This window comes from Capsicum annuum, chromosome 12, assembly GCF_002878395.1.
Source record: "Capsicum annuum cultivar UCD-10X-F1 chromosome 12, UCD10Xv1.1, whole genome shotgun sequence".
Lineage (NCBI taxonomy): Eukaryota > Viridiplantae > Streptophyta > Magnoliopsida > Solanales > Solanaceae > Capsicum > Capsicum annuum.
This window is the reverse complement of record NC_061122.1, coordinates 200,714,564-200,734,070: the sequence shown is the minus strand read 5'-3', so window position 1 is coordinate 200,734,070 and position 19,507 is coordinate 200,714,564.

Below are 19,507 nucleotides of genomic sequence, written 5' to 3'. Positions count from 1 at the left end.
CATGTCTCGATCATTAGAATTCAGTCAGATTAGTAGAATTTAGTAGTATTCCATCAGTCCATAGAACTTAATAAACTCAATTCAGATCAGTTATACAATATGATTAGTATCAGTTCAGTCTTGCCTAGTTTAATTTAGAATTCAGTCCAGTGTCTATTCAGTTGGGAGTTAGATTCAGCACCGAGTGAACCCAAGGATGGAGAATCACCTGCCAGTAGAGGGTGAATTCCTTAGAAGCAGTCCTTGTATTCCAGAACTGCGTAGCCATCATAGGTGGATACATCAACCTACCAGTTAAGCGTTAATGAGGTAATCTACCTACCAGTTGAGGGTACCATCATTCTCATTCAGAGTACCTGCCAGATGAGGGTAACTCAATACTTGTCCTTACCCGTTGTACGGTATTGACACCCTTCCAACTAGGGTTAGAGGCTGGACCCCAAATCAGTTAGAGAAGGGGCATGTTGGTTAGATGATTACTTCCCACGATCTCAGTTTCAAATTCAGTCTCAGTATGGAACTCAGTTTAGTTCCACAGATTCAGGACTATCAGCCACAGTCACTCAGCTCAATACGGGACTCAGTATAGTTCCACAAAATCAAGACTTCTAGATACAGTCATTCAATTACCAATAATCCAGTATTCGCTATTATTATGAACTCAGTATAGTTTTCATATTCATGCATGTACTATCATTCAGTCATACTCATGTTATTTAGATATTATTGATCATGCATGTGAACCCATGCACTTCAGCCTACCTCACTGAGCATACCAGTACATTCAAAGTACTGATGTATGCTTTTCCTTTGTGCTATGATGTCTTATCTCATAGGTTCAGACGCACGGGCTCCAAAGCACCCTTAGCAATTCAGATTTTAGCAGTCAGCATAGTGGTGAGTCCTCATAGTTTGAGGACATGGTTGTTTAAAGTATTTTAGTATTATTTTTAGTACTCGAAGTTAGTTGGGGACTTTTCCCATCAACTCCAAAGTTTAGACAGTTAAAAGGCTTTTCAAAATAGAGTATTTTCAAACAGTTGTTTAGTTTTTCAGTATTAATATTCAGTATTTGTATTTTGATACCACATCTAGATTTAATTACAAATTTTAGCCTTATGGCATATTTTTCTGCCTATTTCCATAATTATTATAGCATTTATTACACAACTATTGCAGCAGGTACCAGTTATGGGTTAACTTGTGGTCCTTCAGGATTATGAGCACCGTGTAGCGTTCGAGGTACAAAATCGAGGTGTTACAAACTTAGTATCAGAGCCTAAGGTTCAACAGTGTCCTAGGAAGTCTGAAAGCCGCATCTAGTAGAGTTTTATACATAGGTGTGTTGCGCGCTACACTTATGGATAGGAGGCTATGAGATGTTTTAGGAAAAGTTTCCCTTCTTTCAGTATTCATGTTGTGTGAGTGAGCGTGAGCTCCAGTTAAACTCTCAGTCTAATCCTTTCTTTTTCATTTACAGAAATATGCCTCTAAAGAGGACTAAGGGAAGAGGAATAGGAGATCATACAGAACCTCAACCCGTCCAGCCAGATCTACTGGACGAACATGTCTCCCACGCTAAGTTCAGAGCAGCCTTCACCAGCCTAGCTCATTCTTTGGCAGCCCATAATGAACGCCCAGCTTCTGTTTCGGCCAACCCAGTGGCCAATACTACTGCTGCTAAGATTTGGAACTTCACCCGAATAAACCCTTCATCGTTTACCGAGTCTAAGTTAGATAAGGACCCTCAAGAATTTCTTGATGAGGTGTATAAGGTTACAGATATTATGGGGGTGACTTCTATTGAGAGCGCTGAGTTGATCACATATCAGTGGTAGGATGTGGCTCACTTATGGCTTAAATAGTAAAAGGTAGAGAGGGTCGTAGATATAGGGCCCATAGAGTGGGAGGAGTTTGCCACTGTTTTTCTGGATAGGTTCTTCCCAATGGAGTTAAGGGAAGTGAAGGTTCTGGAATTTATCAATCTGAAGTAGGGCAATAAGACAGTAAAAGAGTATTCTCTCAAGTTTACTCAATTAGCTAGATATGTTCCTCATGTGGTGGCAGACAGTAGATCTCGAATAAGTAAGTTTGTGTCTAGGTGTCTAGTAGCATGGTCAAAGAGTGTAAAACCATAATGCTTATTAAAAAGATGGACATATCCAGGCTCATGGTCCATGCTCAGCAGATAGAAGAGTCCAAGAACAAAGAGAAGGAAAGGGAGAGTAAGAGAGCGAGAATAGGTAGTTTCAACTTTGCTCAGCCTAAGTCAGAGGGTGGGAATCACTCTCAGTTCTGCCCAAAATCTTTAGTCTTAACTCTGTCTCAGCCAGTGCTCCTGTGCTGAAATTCAGAGATAGCAATAGGGATAGGCACCAGGCCCTAAACCCTAGGGCAATGTTAGCAGTGCCCAAACCAATCCCCTTTGTCAGAAGTATGGTAGAAACCACCAGGGTATCTGTAGAGCGGGTAGCGATGTGTGTTTTGAGTGTGGCAAGCTAGGACACAGAGTCAGAGATTGTCCCCAGTCAAGTTCTCAGGGTCAGAATAACCATCCCCCAGCTCATTCTAGTCGCCCAAATCAATAGGGTGCCACTTCCAGTGCCACCAGTGAGCAACACCCAAATAGACTATATGCTCTTTAGTCCCGACAAGATTAGGAGAGTTCTCTTGATGTGTTCACTGGTGTGTTACATGTTTTCCATTTCCATGTTTATGCTTTGCTAGATCCAGGAGCTTTTTTGTCCTTTCTTACTCCATATATAGCAGTTGATTTCAAAGTCAGTTCCAAAATTCTAGTAGAGCCTTTCAAAGTCTCTACCCTAGTGGGTAAATCCATCATAGCTAGGTGGGTATATAGGAACTGCCCGATTGTGAATCTCAGAAAACCACTTCAGTAGACTTAGTCAAATTAGAGATGATTGATTTTGATGTCATTCTCGACATGGATTGGCTTCATTCCTTCCATGCCTTATTCGTTTGCAGAAACAGAATTGTCCAGTTTCAGTTTTAGAATAAACCCATCCTAGAGTGGAGGGGTAGTACTTCAGCACTCAGGGGTCAGCTTGTTTCTTACCTTCGGGATAGAAAAATGATATCTAAGGGATGTGTCTACCATCTCGTTCAAGTCCAGGACTCTAGTTCAATACCCCTACTCTTGAGTCAGTTTCAATAGCATGTGAATTCCCAGATATGTTTCCCGGTGATCTTCTTGGAGTTCCTCATGAAAGGGAAATTGATTTCAAAATTGATCTTCTTCCAGATACTTAGCCTATATCTATTTCTCCATACAAAATGGCACCTTCAGAACTCAGAATTAAAAGAACAGTTAAAGGATCTCCTAGATAAGGGATTAATCAGACCCAGTATGTCCCCGTGAAGCGCATCAGTTTTATTCGTGCGTAAGAAAGATAGTTCCCTCATAATGTGTATTGACTATAATCAGTTAAATAAAATCACGATCAAGAACAAGGATCCACTCCCCAAAATTAATGACTTGTTTGACCAACTTCAGGGTGCCAGTTATTTCTCCAAGATAGACCTTAGATCAGGCTATCATCATCTCAGAGTCAGGGAGTGTGACATTCCAAAAATAGCTTTCAGGACTCGATATGGTCACTTTGAATTCTTAGTCATGTCCTTTGGTCTTACTAATGTGTTTGTCATAGTCTTCATAGACGACATTCTCGTCTACTCCCGCAGTGAACGTGATCATGCAGACCATCTCAAAATAGTATTGTAGACTCTCAGAAATCATCAGTTATTTGCCAAATTTAGTAAGTGCGAATTTTGGCTAAGGTCATTAGCTTTTCTCGGCATATAATTTTCGGTGATGCCATTAGAGTTGATCCCCAAAAGACCAAAGCAGTGAGAAACTGGCCCAGGCCCATCTCTTCATCAGATATTAGGAGTTTCTTGGGTTTGGATGTTAATTACCGATGGTTCGTTGAGGGATTTTCATCTATTTCATCCCCTATATCCAAATTGACTTAGAAGGAAGTCAAATTTTAGTGATCAAATTCTTGTGAGAAGAGTTTTCAGGAGTTGAAGACTCAACTCACTACAGCTTCAATTTTGTCTATACCAGATGGTTCAGATGGATTTGTTGTGTATTATGATACCTTCAGAGTTGTATTGGGGTGTGTTCTGATGTAGAGAGGTAAGGTCATAGCTTATGTCTCTAGGAAGCTTAAACCCCATGAAAAGAATTACCCTACTCATGATCTTGAGTTAGGAGCAGTAGTTTTTGCCTTAAAGATTTGGAGACACTATTTGTATGGTGTGCACGTTGATGTGTTCACAAACTATAAGAGCCTACAGTATGTGTTCTCTCAGAAAGACTTCAACCTTCATCAGAGAAGGTGGTTGGAGTTGTTAAAAGACTACGACATAAGTGTCCTGTATTATCCAGGCAAGGCCAATATAGTGGTTGATGCTCTCAGTAGAATGTCTATGGGTAGTATTACTCATGTCGAGGACAGTACGAAAAAGCTAGCTCAAAAAGTTCATCAACTAGCCCGACTAGGTATCCGCTTAGTCAATTCAGCAGAAGGTAGTATGTGAGTGCAGAGTAGCTCAGAATCATCCCTAGTTTCTAAAGTGAAGAAAAAGCAGGATAGAGATCCCAGTCTGGTCAAGTTGAAAGAATCAGTCAGAGATCAGAAGGTAGAGGTTTTCTCCCAAGGGGCAGATGGTATTTTACGTTGTCAAGGTCAGCTATGTGTGCCAGGCGTAGATAATTTGAGACAGCGAATTCTTGAAGAAGCACATGGTTGTGCTACTCTCTTCATCTAAGGGCCACTAAGATATACTGTGATTTGTGAGAAATCTATTGGTAGAGTAGGATGAAGAAAGACATTACAGAGTTTGTGGCTAAGTGGTCAACATGCCAGCAGGTTAAGATTGAGCATCAGAAGTCTAGTGGGTCCATGCAGGAGTTCAATATTCCCACCTAAAAATGGGAAGAAGTGAACATGAACTTTGTGATGGGTTTGCCTCTTACTCGTCGTCAGCATGATTTAGTTTAGGTCATTGTAGACAAGATGACTAAATTAGATTATTTCCTACCAGTCCATACCTCTTATTCAATTGAGGATTACGCCAAACTCTATATCATGGAATTGGTCAGATTACACGGTGTTCCATTGTCCATCATCTCAGATAGAGGTACCCAGTTCACCTCTCATTTTTGGAAAGTATTCTAAAAGGGTCTTGGTACCCGAGTTTACCTCAGTACAGCTTTTCACCCTCAGACAGATGGTCAAACAGAAAGGACCATTTAGACTTTAAATGATATGCAACGAGCATGTGCAATAGATTTTAAAGGTAGTTGGGATGACCACTTGCCTTTGATTGAATTTGCATACAACAACAGCTATCATTCCAGTATTCAAATGGCCCCGTTTGAAGCGTTTGATGATAGGAGTTATAGATCTCCTATTGGTTGGTTTAAAGTAGGTGAGGCCGCAGTGGTAGGGCCTGACTTGGTATTTGATACCTTAGAGAAAGTCCAGTTGATTAGGAAAAGGCTTAGGACAGCTCAGAGCCGGCAGAAAGCATACGCAGATGTGCACAGAAAAGATCTTGAGTTTAAGGTTGGTGACTATATGTATATAAAGGTCTCTCCTATGAAAGGAGTGAAGTGTTTTGGCAAGAAAGAGACACTCATTCCCTGATATGTCGTTCCGTACCAAATTCTCAGCCGTTTCAAGAAGGTATCTTACAATCTTGAGTTTTCTTCAGATCTATCTTTAGTCCATCCAGTGTTTCATGTCTCCTTGCTAAAGAAATACATAGGTGACCCATCATCTATAATCCCTATAGAGGGCATAGATGTTCAGAACACCCTCTCTTACAAAGAGATTCCAGTTGAAATCCTTGATTATCAGATTTGTAGACTGAGTAACAAAGAAGTCCCTCAAGTCAAAGTTTTTTGGCAGAATCATTCTGTTGAGGGATCTACTTGGAAAGCAAAAGCATATATGCAGACCAAGTATCCTCACCTCTTCTTCATAAACTCAAATCCGTTCAAGGTAATAGTTTTCCCTAAGATTATTCAGTTTTATGTCTAGATTTCAGTTACAAACCTGGTATCAGTTACCATTGCATGTTCAGTCATATGTTCATGAGTCAGCTTAATCATGTATTCATGCATCAAATATGCATGTTCAGTATGATAATTCAGTGCATCCATGATCTCAGTCATGAAACCATGCTTCAGTTGTGCATGTCTAGTGTATAAGTCTAGCTTCTCCATATTCTCAATCTCAGCAGTCTCGTTCGAGGATGAATGTTCCCAAGGGGGAGATAATGTAAGACCCCACAAAATTCTTAGCTTAAATCAGTCTTTTAGGCTTGACAAGTGGTCCCAGATTTAGAATATTTTAGCTAAGTATTCAGACTTAGTGTTATTTTAGCCTTCGAAAGTTGGAAATCTTATTTCGCGACCTTTACATTCATTAAATATTGATATTTGAGTTAATTCATGATCAGGAATGTCAATGGGTGTTTTCAAACAAGTTTTGTATTTTTTGGACCACGTTTAGATCATGTTTGAGTGCCCAAAATAGTGGGTTGATGCGATCTCGATGCGTCACATCGACCATCGCGTCGATATGATAGTTTTTCCCACCTTTAGTGCAAATTCCAGTGAACCTATGGGACTCGACACGGCGCATTGGCTATCGCATCGATGCGAACAATGCGGCACGTCGGCCTGCGCGTCGGGTAACACAGTTTTTTAGTCATTAAAAGACCGCGTCCTTGGGGGTATTTGGGTATTTTTCCATGTCCTTCAACCCCCAAAACACAAAATTAAGCCCTTTGGAGAACAACTATACTCATTTATTCTCCAATTTACTCAAGAACAGAACCCTAGGTGTTCAAATTTCAAATCAAGAACTCACCATTAACTTTTAGAAATTCATCAACTAAGGTATGTGAAGTGTTCATCCAAGGGTTCCTTCCACTCTTGGAGTCCAACAAACTCTTTTAAAGTTCATGTAGAGTGATTTCATGATTTCCATAATTTGAATTAAAGTGTATTCATAATTTATTGCAAGATTCATGTAGAGTAATTGATATATGTGCCTTATCATGTGAATCCATATTAAAAATCTTGGAATTGTGTAATTGGAATTGAATCATGTTACCTACATGTTATGTTAGTATTATGTGCATATATTTTTCCCCACAAGTGTTTGATGAATTGTCCACGTGAGTTGAATAGTGAAATTATATCATGTTAGCATGTATGCAAGTTCATGTCATGCAAGTTTGCTTGAATGCCCGATGATTGAATGATGACTAAGTAGTAATTATCATGTCTCAAGATTTTTCATGTCTTTTAAGCTTATACTATCGAGTCCTGGGGTATCTAATACCCGACAACTTAGCTGCTTGTCTAGAGCCATGGTTAGTCACAGGGTAGAATCAGTTATGTCTCGATCAGTAGAATTTAGTTAGATTAACGGAATTCAGTAGTATTCCGTCAGTACATGGAACTCATTGAACTCAGTTCAATTCAGTTATACAATACGATCAGTAACAGTTCAGTCTAGCCTAGTTCATTTTAGAATTCAGTCAAGTGTCTATTCAGTTGGGAGTAGGATTCATCACCGAGTGAACTCAAGGCTGGGGACTCACCTGCCAGTAGAGGGTGAATTCCTTAGAAGCAGTCCTTGCGTTCTAGAACTACGTAGCCAGCGTAGGTGGAGACATCGACCTGCCAGTTAAGGGTGTATGAGGTGATCTACCTACCAGTTGAGGGTAACACCATTCTCATTCAGAGTACCTACCAGATGAGGGTGAGTTAGCACTTATCCTTACCCATGGCGCGGTATTGAAACCCTTCCAACTGGGGTTACAGGTTGGACCCCAAATCAATTAGAGAAGGGACATGTCGGTTAGATGATTACTTCCCACAGTCTCAGTTTTAGATTCAGTCTCAGTATAGAACTTAGTTCAGTACCGCAGATTCAGGACTGTCAGCCATAGTCACTCAGTTCAATACAGGACTCAGTATAGTTCCATAGAATCAAGGCTGCCAGAGACAGTCATTGAGTTACCAGTAATCCATTATTCGGTGTTATTATGATCTCAGTACAGTTTTCATATTCATGCATGTACTCCCATTCAGTCATATTCATGTTATTCAGATATTATTGATGACGTATGTGAACCCATGCACTTCATCCTACCTTACTAAGCATACCAGTACATTCAAAGTACTGACGCATGCTTTTCTTTTGCACTATGATGTCTTATATCATAGGTTCGGATGCACGGGCTCCAAAGCACCTTTAGTAGTTCAAATTTTCATTAGTCAATGTAGTGGTGAGTCCTCAAAGTTCGAGGACATGGTTGTTTGAAGTATTTCAGTATTATTTTTAGTAGTCGGAGTTAGTTGGGGACTTATCCCATTAACTCCACAGTTCAAACAGTTTAGAGCCTTTTTAAACTAAAGTATTTTCAAACAACTGTTTAATTTTTCAGTACTTATATTCAGTATTGGTATTTTGATACCGCATCCAGATTTAATTATAGATTTGAACCTTATGGCATATTTTTCCACCTATTTCTGCAATTATTATAGTATTTATTACACAGTTATTACAGCAGGTACCAGTCATGGGTTAGATTGTGATCCTTTGGGATTATGAGCACCGTGTAGCATCTGGGATACAGACTTGGGGCGTTACAAATCCTCTTATGAACTTTAAGCTTCCTGGAAACATAAGACACAACCTTACCATGCTGCATCAATACACAACTCAGTCCCACACTGCAGCACCTTACTCCACAAGTCCATCAATGACCTCGAGTAGGGTCATCAAAACTGGTGCAGAAGTCAACTTATTCTTCAACCTCTCAAAACTACCCTCACAAGCATCAGACCACAAGAACTTAACCTTCTTTTGAGTCAACTCTGTCAATGGAGCAACAATAGAAGATAAATTCTCTATGAACCTCCTATAATACCCAGACAAGCCTAAGAAGCTTCTAATATTGATTGGAGTTGTGGGTCTAGGACACCTCTTAACTGCCTCAACTTCTGTGGATCCACCTTGATCCCTTCACTAGAAACAACATGCCTAAGAAAAGTCACAGCATTCATCCAACACTCATACATAGAAAATTTAGCATACAACCTCTAATCTTTAAGAGTCTGCAATACAATTCGGGGGTGATTGGCATAATCTTACTCACTCTTAGAAACACAAGATATCACCAATAAAGACTATCATAAAACCCAGAAACTGCCTAAATACCTGATCATAAGATCCATAAAAGTAGGTGGAGGATCGGTCAACCTAAATGACATAACCAGGAACTCATAGTGGCCATATCGGGTTTGAAAAGAAGTCTTGGGATATCAACCTCCCTAAATTTCAATTGATGATACCCCAAACAAAGATCAATATTAGAGAATCACCTAGCACCCTGAAGCTAGTTAAAAAAATCATCAATCCTATAAAGAGGATACTCATTCTTCATTGTAACCTTATTTAGCTGGCGATAATCTATACACATTAGAAGAGACCCATCTTTATATTGCATAAAACACATAGGAGCACCCCACGGAGAAACACTAAGACGTATGAAACCCTTATTAAGAAGATCATTTAACTACTTTTTTTGGATTCTTCAATTTAGCGAGAGCCATTCTATAAGGAGGAATGGAAATAGATAAGTATCTGGTAGAAGATCAATACCAAAGCCTGTTTCCCTATCGGGAGGGATTCCAGGATGATCATTAGGAAAAATTTCTGGAAAATCACTAACCACAAGGACAGATTGCAAAGAGTGACCCTTAGAATTTGAATCCTTAACCCGAACTAAGTGATATAAACACCCTTTGGAAATCAACTTACGAGCTCAAATATAAGAAAAGAAACCTTTTTTTTGGAACTAAGGAACTTCCCTCCCATTCAATTATTGGTTTATTAGGAAATTGGAAATTGACCTTTTGGGTCCTACAATCCAGAGATGCATAGCACAAATAAAGCCAATCCATCCTAAAGATAACATCAAAATCTACTATGTCAAGCTCTATCAGATCCACCAATGTTTTCATATTACGAATATACACCACATAATCCCTATAGATCCTTCTAACAATAATAGAATCACCAACCAAAGTAGACATAAAAAAGGGTTGGAAATGTTCTCAAGACAAAAACCAAAATATACCGCCACATAAGGGGTTACATAAGAAAGGGTATACCCTAGATCAAGCAAAAAATATACATCATGAAACAAGAGTTTTAACATACCAGTAACAACATCAGGAGACACCTCATATTCCTGACGGTTGGCAAGAGCATAGAGACGATTCCGGCCAGAGTCGATACCCAAAGTGACACCCTTTTGTGCAAGAGCCGAAGAAGTAGCTACTAGAACCTTATTAGCCCCAGTGGCTACCTTAGCCACAGGATTGTTCCTCTACATATGTCCAGGCTGACCACAATTGAAACATAAGTTCCTTCCCTCATCACAACAACTACAGTGAAGCTGACCGCAAAACCTATAAGGAGGATAACGTAGGGCTTATTATGCTCCACTATCCTGAGACTGGGTACCCTGTTCCTTAGGACCACTACTGGCCTGAAAACGATAATCACCAGATGGCTTAGGATAAGGAGCACCAGCTGAAGAATATGAATTTGAATTTCCTCAAGTCTTCTTCTTGGTACATTGTCTACCATTCATTCTACTATTTTACTGACCTATACCCTGCTCTGAATATCTAAACTTCTTATTCTGCCTCTCTCCCATCTCTGTCTATCTCTTCTTTTCATCCTCTACCTACTGCATATAGACCACAAGCCTGGAGATATCCATGCCATTGCTTAACATTGTAGCCTTACATTCCAATACCAAGTTGCGAGACAACCCAAAAGTAAACTTCCTCATTTTAGATCTCTGGCTAAATACCAACTCTAGAGCATAATGTGACAGTTACTAAAATTTCAAGGCATACTCTTTCACACTCATCTTACCTTGTTTTGGATTCATAAACTCTTTAACTTTATCTTACCTCAGCTCTTGGGAAAGGAAATGATTAAGAAAGGCACCCAAAAACTCATCCTATAATGTCGGCTCTACATCATCAACCCTCAACTACTCTCACTCCTCACACCACTGATAATCTATATCTTTCAGTTGATATGAAGCAAACTCTACACCTTCAGAATCAGTAGCATGCATCACTCTGAAAATCTTATTTACCTCATCCACAAACCCCTGAGGATATTTCTCAACCTTAGAGCCTGTAAAGGTTGAGGGATTCAACATTATAAACTGTCTAACCTGAGTAACCTCAGATAAATAAGCAAAAGAACCAATACGATCCGACTGATAAGAATGTCACCAACTGAGTAAGCAAATAAATAAATCGGTGAAACTCTGCATTAGAGATGTCTCTCTGAGGAGGCTAGTCATAGGTGTCACCAGCCCAGGGAGCCTAAGAAAGACTAGTAGGGGATAGTGGAACTCTACATGAAGTAGCACAATTGGGAGCAAGGACCCTAGATCGAGTTTGCACTTTATAAGCAGGGTGAGTTCCCTCCGCATTGTCCTCAGGTAGGACAGAAGGTCCAGCAGAGAACATCAGATCTTCATGGAGTCATGAACTAAAACATAAGTAAATAGGGAGTTAGAGAGATTTCAAGACACTAGACTCTATAGCCTGAACTAGAACACAAGAAAGAGAATCATTCCTAAATTCCTTGTAACATCTCCCTTATAAGTGTAGCATGCTACACACTAATAAAAGAGACTCTACTCAACACATCTTTGTGACACCCAACGAACCTAAATCGTTCTCTAATACCAAGTTTATCACAACCCAAAATAGGGCCTGGCTGTGATGGGTATCTCAAGCCCACCGTGGATTGGAGACCACCCCCTAGCCTAACCACCTGAACACAATAAGATAATAGCAGAAGAAAAACCAAACAATGCAAATTATATATATATATATATATATATATATATAAACTAATAGAAAGTTCCTATAAATCCAAAATTAGTAACCAATATTTTGTCCACAAAAGCTCTAAAACCAGAATACCAAATTAGGTCGAGATATGCCCCCGACCATGAAAATGTAACTCTTCAATTCCAAAAATCTAAAAAGAAACCTAATGAAATAGTGAAGCTTTCGGATGATGGAGGCTCACCACTTCACAGCAACTCAAGGATATCCGCACCATGCATAGGAGTAACAGAAAGTCTTTGGAGCCTACATCATAAAATAATATAGCATCCTAGGATGGTCAGTGGGATAAGCACTGGCATGTCAGAAACACCAAGAATTTTGGAGAGAAAACCACCAATTAAAGCCTAGATAATTAATTCTTTGAAACCCTAGCTTTCTCTTGAATTTAAAAGTTTGAAAGGAGAGAATAATATTTCTGATCTGGTAAATGATGAAAAAAAAACTTTGGGTGTTTTAAGTCATGGAATAATAGTTGAATGGGAGAAAAAATCCAAAATGCGCTTACTGAAAATGTGTAGGAAAATTGTTGACAGTCGTTGCTTGGACTCGTGGTTTGGGAAAAAACTCAGGGCAACCACGCTGTTATGGTTACGAGTCCCTCACCTCAACTTGTGACCTCACCCTATGACTCAAGGGGATCAATTCGTGACCACGACAGTGTCCTTGGTCAACACCACTAATGAGACTACGAGCCTCACCTAATGACTCGTAATGAGTGATAACGAATCATCACTTGAGTCGTTGCCTGGGCAGTTTTCAATTTACTACAAAAAATTTTAGAGTCTAAAACCTAGGTATGATAAAATGCATTTTTATAAATAGAGAAGAAACATCACACGAAGGTAAATTGTACTACTTCAAATAATGTTGCCCCTAAATTTTTGGCATGCTCGTTTGTGTCATTTTAATGATTATTATGTGAAAATCATGTGTAGCTTAGGATTAATCTCAAGGATTAAAAAGAATTTTGAAAAATGTAAGGCTTGTTGTAAAGTCAAAATCACAAAACGGCCTCAAGTTGAAAGAAAAATTAATTTATTAGAATTAGTTCATACTGATATTTGTAAAATTTGAGGTATTTAACTCATGGATAAAATAGATATTTTATCATTTTTATTGATGATTTTTCTAAGCTTACATATGTTTGCATAATGAAAAATAAAAGTGATGCATTGGAAAATTTTAAAATTTTTCTCCATGAAGTTGAAAATCAGTCTGGTAGAAAAATAAAAAGAACTATAAGTGATAGAGACAGTGAATATGAGTTTAATTCTTTTGTTAGATCATTGAGTATAATTTATGAAACTATTCCTCCTTATTCACCTATATCTAACAGTGTAGCAGAAAGAAAAATAGAACTTTGATTGAGTTAATTAATGTCATGCTTATTGAGTCAAATTCATCTCTAAGTTTTTGGGGTGAAACTCTTTTGACTGCTTGTTATGTGTTAAATCTTGTGCCTCATAAAATAGCAAATTAACACCTTTTTAATTGAGAAAAGGTCATAAGTCAAATTTAGGATATCTAAGAGCTAGGGATTGCTTAATCTATGTAAGGTTAACGGATCCTAAAATCTTCAAGTTGGGTAAAAAAGTTACTACTTGTGCTTTTCTTGGTTATTCTTCAAATAGTACAGCTTATAGATTTTTTAATCTTGAATATAGTATTATAATAATGTTATTTTTCATGAAAATAAATTTTCCTTTTATTCTAAAAATAGTAGGGATCAAAGAATTGAAAAAATATTTTGTCATAGTTTTTCTACTTCTACTTTGAAGAATAAGGAAAATAATGATTTTGAGTTAGAAGAAGTAAAAGAGTTAGAGTAGAAAAAGATTTTGATACTGATTATTGTATTTTTAATATTGGACATGACCCTCTCACTTTAAAAGAAGTTTTGTCTTCGCATGATGCTATTTTTTAGAAACAAGCTATAAATGATGAAATAGAACCACTAATTTTCAATAAAACTATTTATCATTGGGTTGTAAAATAATTGAGTGTAAATGGATCTTACAAAAGAAGTTAAAACCGGATGAATTTGTTGATAAATACAAGGTTAGACTAGTTGATAAAGGTTTTAAACAACTAGAAGGCCTAGAATTTTTTGATATTTTTTCTCTAATAACCAGAATTGCATCCATTAGACTTTTAATTGCTATTGCTGTAATTTTTAATTTATAAATTCATCAAATGAAAGTAAAAATTATTTTTTAAAATAGAGACCTAAATGAGGAGATTTACATAGAACAACCGAGTATTTTGTTGAAGCTGACCAAGAAATCAAAGTGTGTAAACTTACTAAATCCCCATGTGGCTTAAAATACGCACCAAAGCTATGACATGAAAAGTTTATTGGAAAATACAAGCATACGCAGCAAAAGTAAATATACAGGATCTCTTGCATATAATATAGATAACCAACGTAAACACATAGTTTACGCAAAGGATGCTTAAAATTAATCAGAAATACCTCTTGAAGTGTGAACTGATATCTTGAAGCACATCCGTCTTTTAATCTATGATCTTCTGCAGTGGTCCCAAATTCACAACAACTCTCTCAATACTTGGGTGGCAAGTACTAAATAAAATACCCAATTCTTCTTCTTCAATTTGTTACTTTTTCGCTTAATTCCTGTAAAATTGGTTTACTTCTGAGAATGTGGTTTGTTATAAAATCCTTTTTCTAGAAACTTGGCATTGGTACTAACAACGACTTTCTTTTTTATTGGATTATAGAACAAACCACTTTTTATTCCTTTAGGGTAACCAATAAAAACATATACTTCTAATCTAGGTTCCAACTTTTTTGTATTCTCTTTCAGCACATGTGCTAGACATCCCCAAATCTAAACATGTTTTCGACTGGGTTTATGTCCAGTCCACAGTTTTATGGGTGCCATAGGTACCGACTTGGAAGGAACTAAGTTCAGAATATAGTTTGCAGTTTCTAGTGCATAACACCAAAATGAAGAATGCAAATCAGTGTAACTTATCATAGATCTAACCATTTCTAAAAGTCATGTTTCTTCTTTCTTCTACATTATTCTGTTGTGGGGTTCTAGGTGCATACATTTAAGACATAATTCCTTGTTTTGATAAGTAACCAACGAATTCATTGGAGAAGTATTCACCATCACGATCAGATTGTAGGAACTCGATACACTTCTCATGTCGTTTCTTCATTTCTATCTTAAATTTTTTAAATTTTTCGAAGCATATTCAGAGAAACCGCACAACAAATAAACATATTATATTTTGAGTAATAATTAGTGAAAGTCACAAAATATTCATAACCACCTGTCATTTGAACATTCATTGGACCACGCAAATCAGAATGAATTAACTCTAATTTATCATTTGCTCGATTTTCTTTTGAGGGAAAAGGTCTTTTAGTCATTTTTCCTTCTAAAGAGGATTCACATGTTGGTAGTGCCTCCACTTTTAATGAACCTAAAGGTCCATCCCAAATCAACCTCAAAATCCTGTCTAGATTTATGTGACATAGACGCAAATGTCATAAATAAGTCACATTAAATTCAAAAGAACGTTTTCTTTTACTTGAAATGTTAACGTTATTCAGCTCAATGATTTGATGCAATTAAGGAGAGACATTAATAATAAAAATACCATTAATAAATGTACCAACAGAGATAAAATATTTATTATAACTAATAACACAACCATTATCAGAAAATCTTTAGAAATTGAAATCAAATTTCTTCCTAAAGCTGGAGCTGGAGCTACTGAACCATCAGCCTGAAAAATACTAACTCCACCTCTATTCAACTTGTACGTTTCTTGAAACCCCTACAAAGTAGTGCAGATGTGATCAGTGATTCGCAAATCTGCACACCATGATATGGTAGAAACAGGAACACGTTTTAATGACAAGTGAAAGTGAATCTCGCTTGTTTTTTTGCTTGGCTAGGAAATTGGACAATGTGTCTTCCAATGGCCTAACATCTTGCAATGAAAACTCTTGTTGTTAAAAATTTTCACGCCACCAGTTAAAGCTACAACTTTCTTAACATTGTGAGTTTTTTCTTCTTCTGTCCACCTTTCAGTTTAGAGGTAGAATTTTTCTCAACAAACATGACTCTCAAGTTTATTATGACTCAAAATAGTGCTAAAGGAGGTAAAAGGAGATATATTGAATCTGAGATTGAAAAATATCATGATAGATCAACAATAGTCATATAAACATTGAACGGCTAAATTCAAACTCATCATATACATATATATTCATGCATCTCAAATTGACAATAGATGGGATTGGAGAACTACTCATGCAATACACGTATATAATGAGCGATTATTCACTTCATAAACTTTTACAGACCTAACTCAGATGCAGAGTATACTGTTAGTTTAAGTGAAAACCTACTCTAGTTATATTGATTCAATCATATATCACACTGTTTAGGATTATTAATACAAGTTATTAAACTAGCAATTAAATACGTAACGAATTATACTAAATTCATCTGATAAAGAGGAAGGTCTAAGCTAACACATAAACTTAATACTTCATTACTATTTAATCTTGGTAAACGGTAATCGTGGCCCTCTTTACCAAATAAATGACTCTTCATAAATACACTTGAGAGTTCAAGAATTTACGTTTTCTCCTTTTGGGTGAAAATCTTTAATATCTATTTTCAAGTACACTTATTCGGTAAATTTATATATAATATATTGAGCTAATTTCAATGACTCAAATAAATAAATTAATTTTATAGATTCTATCAGTAATCATAATTCTCAATTTATGTATTGATATAATATCACATGTATGACACATTAAGAATTTTTAAGTAAATTAAAAGTTCTACAGTTAAAGTACCATCATATATCTATGATACATTAAAAGTGTGAAAGGTCTTAGAAATGTTGTTTGAACTTTTTGTCCTTCATTAAAAGTCTTTACTTCAGACAAAATCGTTTTTTCACTATTTTTTTTCTAATATTTAAAAATTAATTAGATGTATTTATAATAAAACTTTTCCTTAATAGGAGTAATAACATAAAAGAATTTTATTAGGATTAGAAAAACATATCTATTTATAAAAAAAAATTGCAACCATGAAAAGGGAAAAAAACAAATCCTCGTGAAGAAGCTCCATTCTTTCTCTTTTCACATTTCATTTTTAATAAATTATATTTTTTTTGGCTAAATTACATAGGTTAATATGATTGCATATGGCTGATAGTTATATAATTAATTAGTGATCTGGTTATTTTTTTTTTTCCGTAAATCTGACTGACATGCCACATATGTCATTACTAGAGGGAGGAGAGTTAAATATCCAAGAAGAGGAAGAGGTAAGAAAAATTTTCGATATCTAAACTATTCTTTAAAATCTATATTTACCCTTTTCCCTTTTTTTGCTATGGTTAGAATTGCTGTTCCTTTATGACTTATTCTTTAGTAATCTTATCTTAGTTATGGTATAAAATACTTAATCGTATACATCAACAGAATCTTTAATTATATCTTTAAAATTTAAATTTGAGTATTGTAAACTTTATGTAGTCATTTAATGATTGTGATAGTATTGAAATAATATAATAAAATTTCCTTAATTTCATAAGTGAAACAACTAAATTGAAATAAATATGTTTTGCAAGAGGCTAACCAAAACAAAATAGAGGGAGCATATAATAGCCTTTTGGAGTATTAGAGATGATATTATAAATATTGTCTGTCTTTAATTTATTCTTATAATTTCCGAGAGACAAACATGCTTGGTTGGAAATTACATTCACTTAATTTTCAAAATAATTAATATTGATTAATAAATTCAAGTAAAGAAATACACGAACCGGCTAACTGATTTTAATCGTTTTGAATCAATTGACTATCCAAAAGTTATTTTTCTTTGAATTGTGAAAGTTCTCTCTTCTACTACCAAAAGAAAAAAAAAAGTGTTCTCTTCTCTTCTCTTCTCTTGCATGATGCTTTCTACTAGAACAACCTATTGATGTAGAAGGAAAAATGAGACTGCAAAGGGGTCAAAAGTGATTTTCTTCTTATTTTTCTTGAAAAAGGAAGTGGTAGTAGCTTCTTTATCGGTATTTTTGATTGATTTGCTTAATTCCTTTTATTCAGCTATCAATCAACATTACAAGAAAGATAATGATAGTGAGGGACATCTGGCAGACTAGAAATAAATAACAACGTTAAGTACATAACAAGAATGTAATTAATGATTTTGTAAAGATTTGAATTTAAAAACAAGGAAAGTTTTTAAATATAAAGAAAAAATGAAAAATAATCATACCACAAATATGATTTAAATTGATGAGACACAAAAGTGATGATCCATCAATCACTTGAAATTTCTAATGGTAAAATATATATGTGTTTTCACTAAAATATATGTTTATATTTACATTATTATATTAAAGTGTGAAGGATAAGTGATTTGAATTTTTTGCACTTCATTTAAATCTCCGCAATAGACAAAATCATTTAATTTAAATAATCAAATATTACACGTGTGCGGCACGTGTATATATATAAACAAACTAGTCACGATAAGCCCGTGCAAAGTACGGATCCAATATTTATCTAAAATTAATATTATAAATAACCATATCAATTAATGTGACATCTTTTGAATTTTGAAATTTAAATAAGTTTATTTTTCAAAGCGATTAACATTTTAAGTTATCAATTATTGTGATTTATTATTCAAATATATAATTATAATTTAAAAAATTTAATTCACGATCAAAATTAAACTCTACAAATATATCAATTAGTGAAGAGTGTGAAAAATAAAATTCAATAACACGGACTGGGTATATCCTTTTTTTGTTTCAATTTATGTGATACAAATTGAATTTAGATAATCAATCATACTTTTAATATGTTTTTAGATATTTTAAGTTGTTTATAATATTTTTTTTTGTAGTTTTCAAATAATATACATTACTCTTCCTGTTCAAACTCTTGTGCTTTGATAGTTAATTATATTTTAAAAATAATTTAAGTTTATAATTATTGTGATTTATAATACATTTCTTCTATTCTAATTTAAGTGACATTGATATAATTCCGAGAGTCAACCAAATATTTTATATTTTTTAATTTTTAAAGTTGTTAATTATTGTAATTTATAGTATTTTTTTTACGTATATTTTGAAATATATAACAGATTATTTTTTTAGATATTTAAAGTTGTTAACTATTGTAATTTATAATACTTTTAAGTAATTTTTAAATAATATATATTACTCTACTTGTCCAAACTTTTGTGTCATTGATAGTCAATTACATTTTTTAAATAATTTAACTTTTAAATTATTGTGATTTATAATATTTTTTTCTTCAATTTCAATTTAAGTGGCATAATTCTTAGATGACCATAATAATTAACTATGAGTGATATAGTAAAGTCACAATTGAAGTAGCGAAACTGACATGTCTTAATGACTCACAACAACTAATTAAAAGTGATATAGCAAAATAACAATCAAAATATTTGTAATATTTTTTTT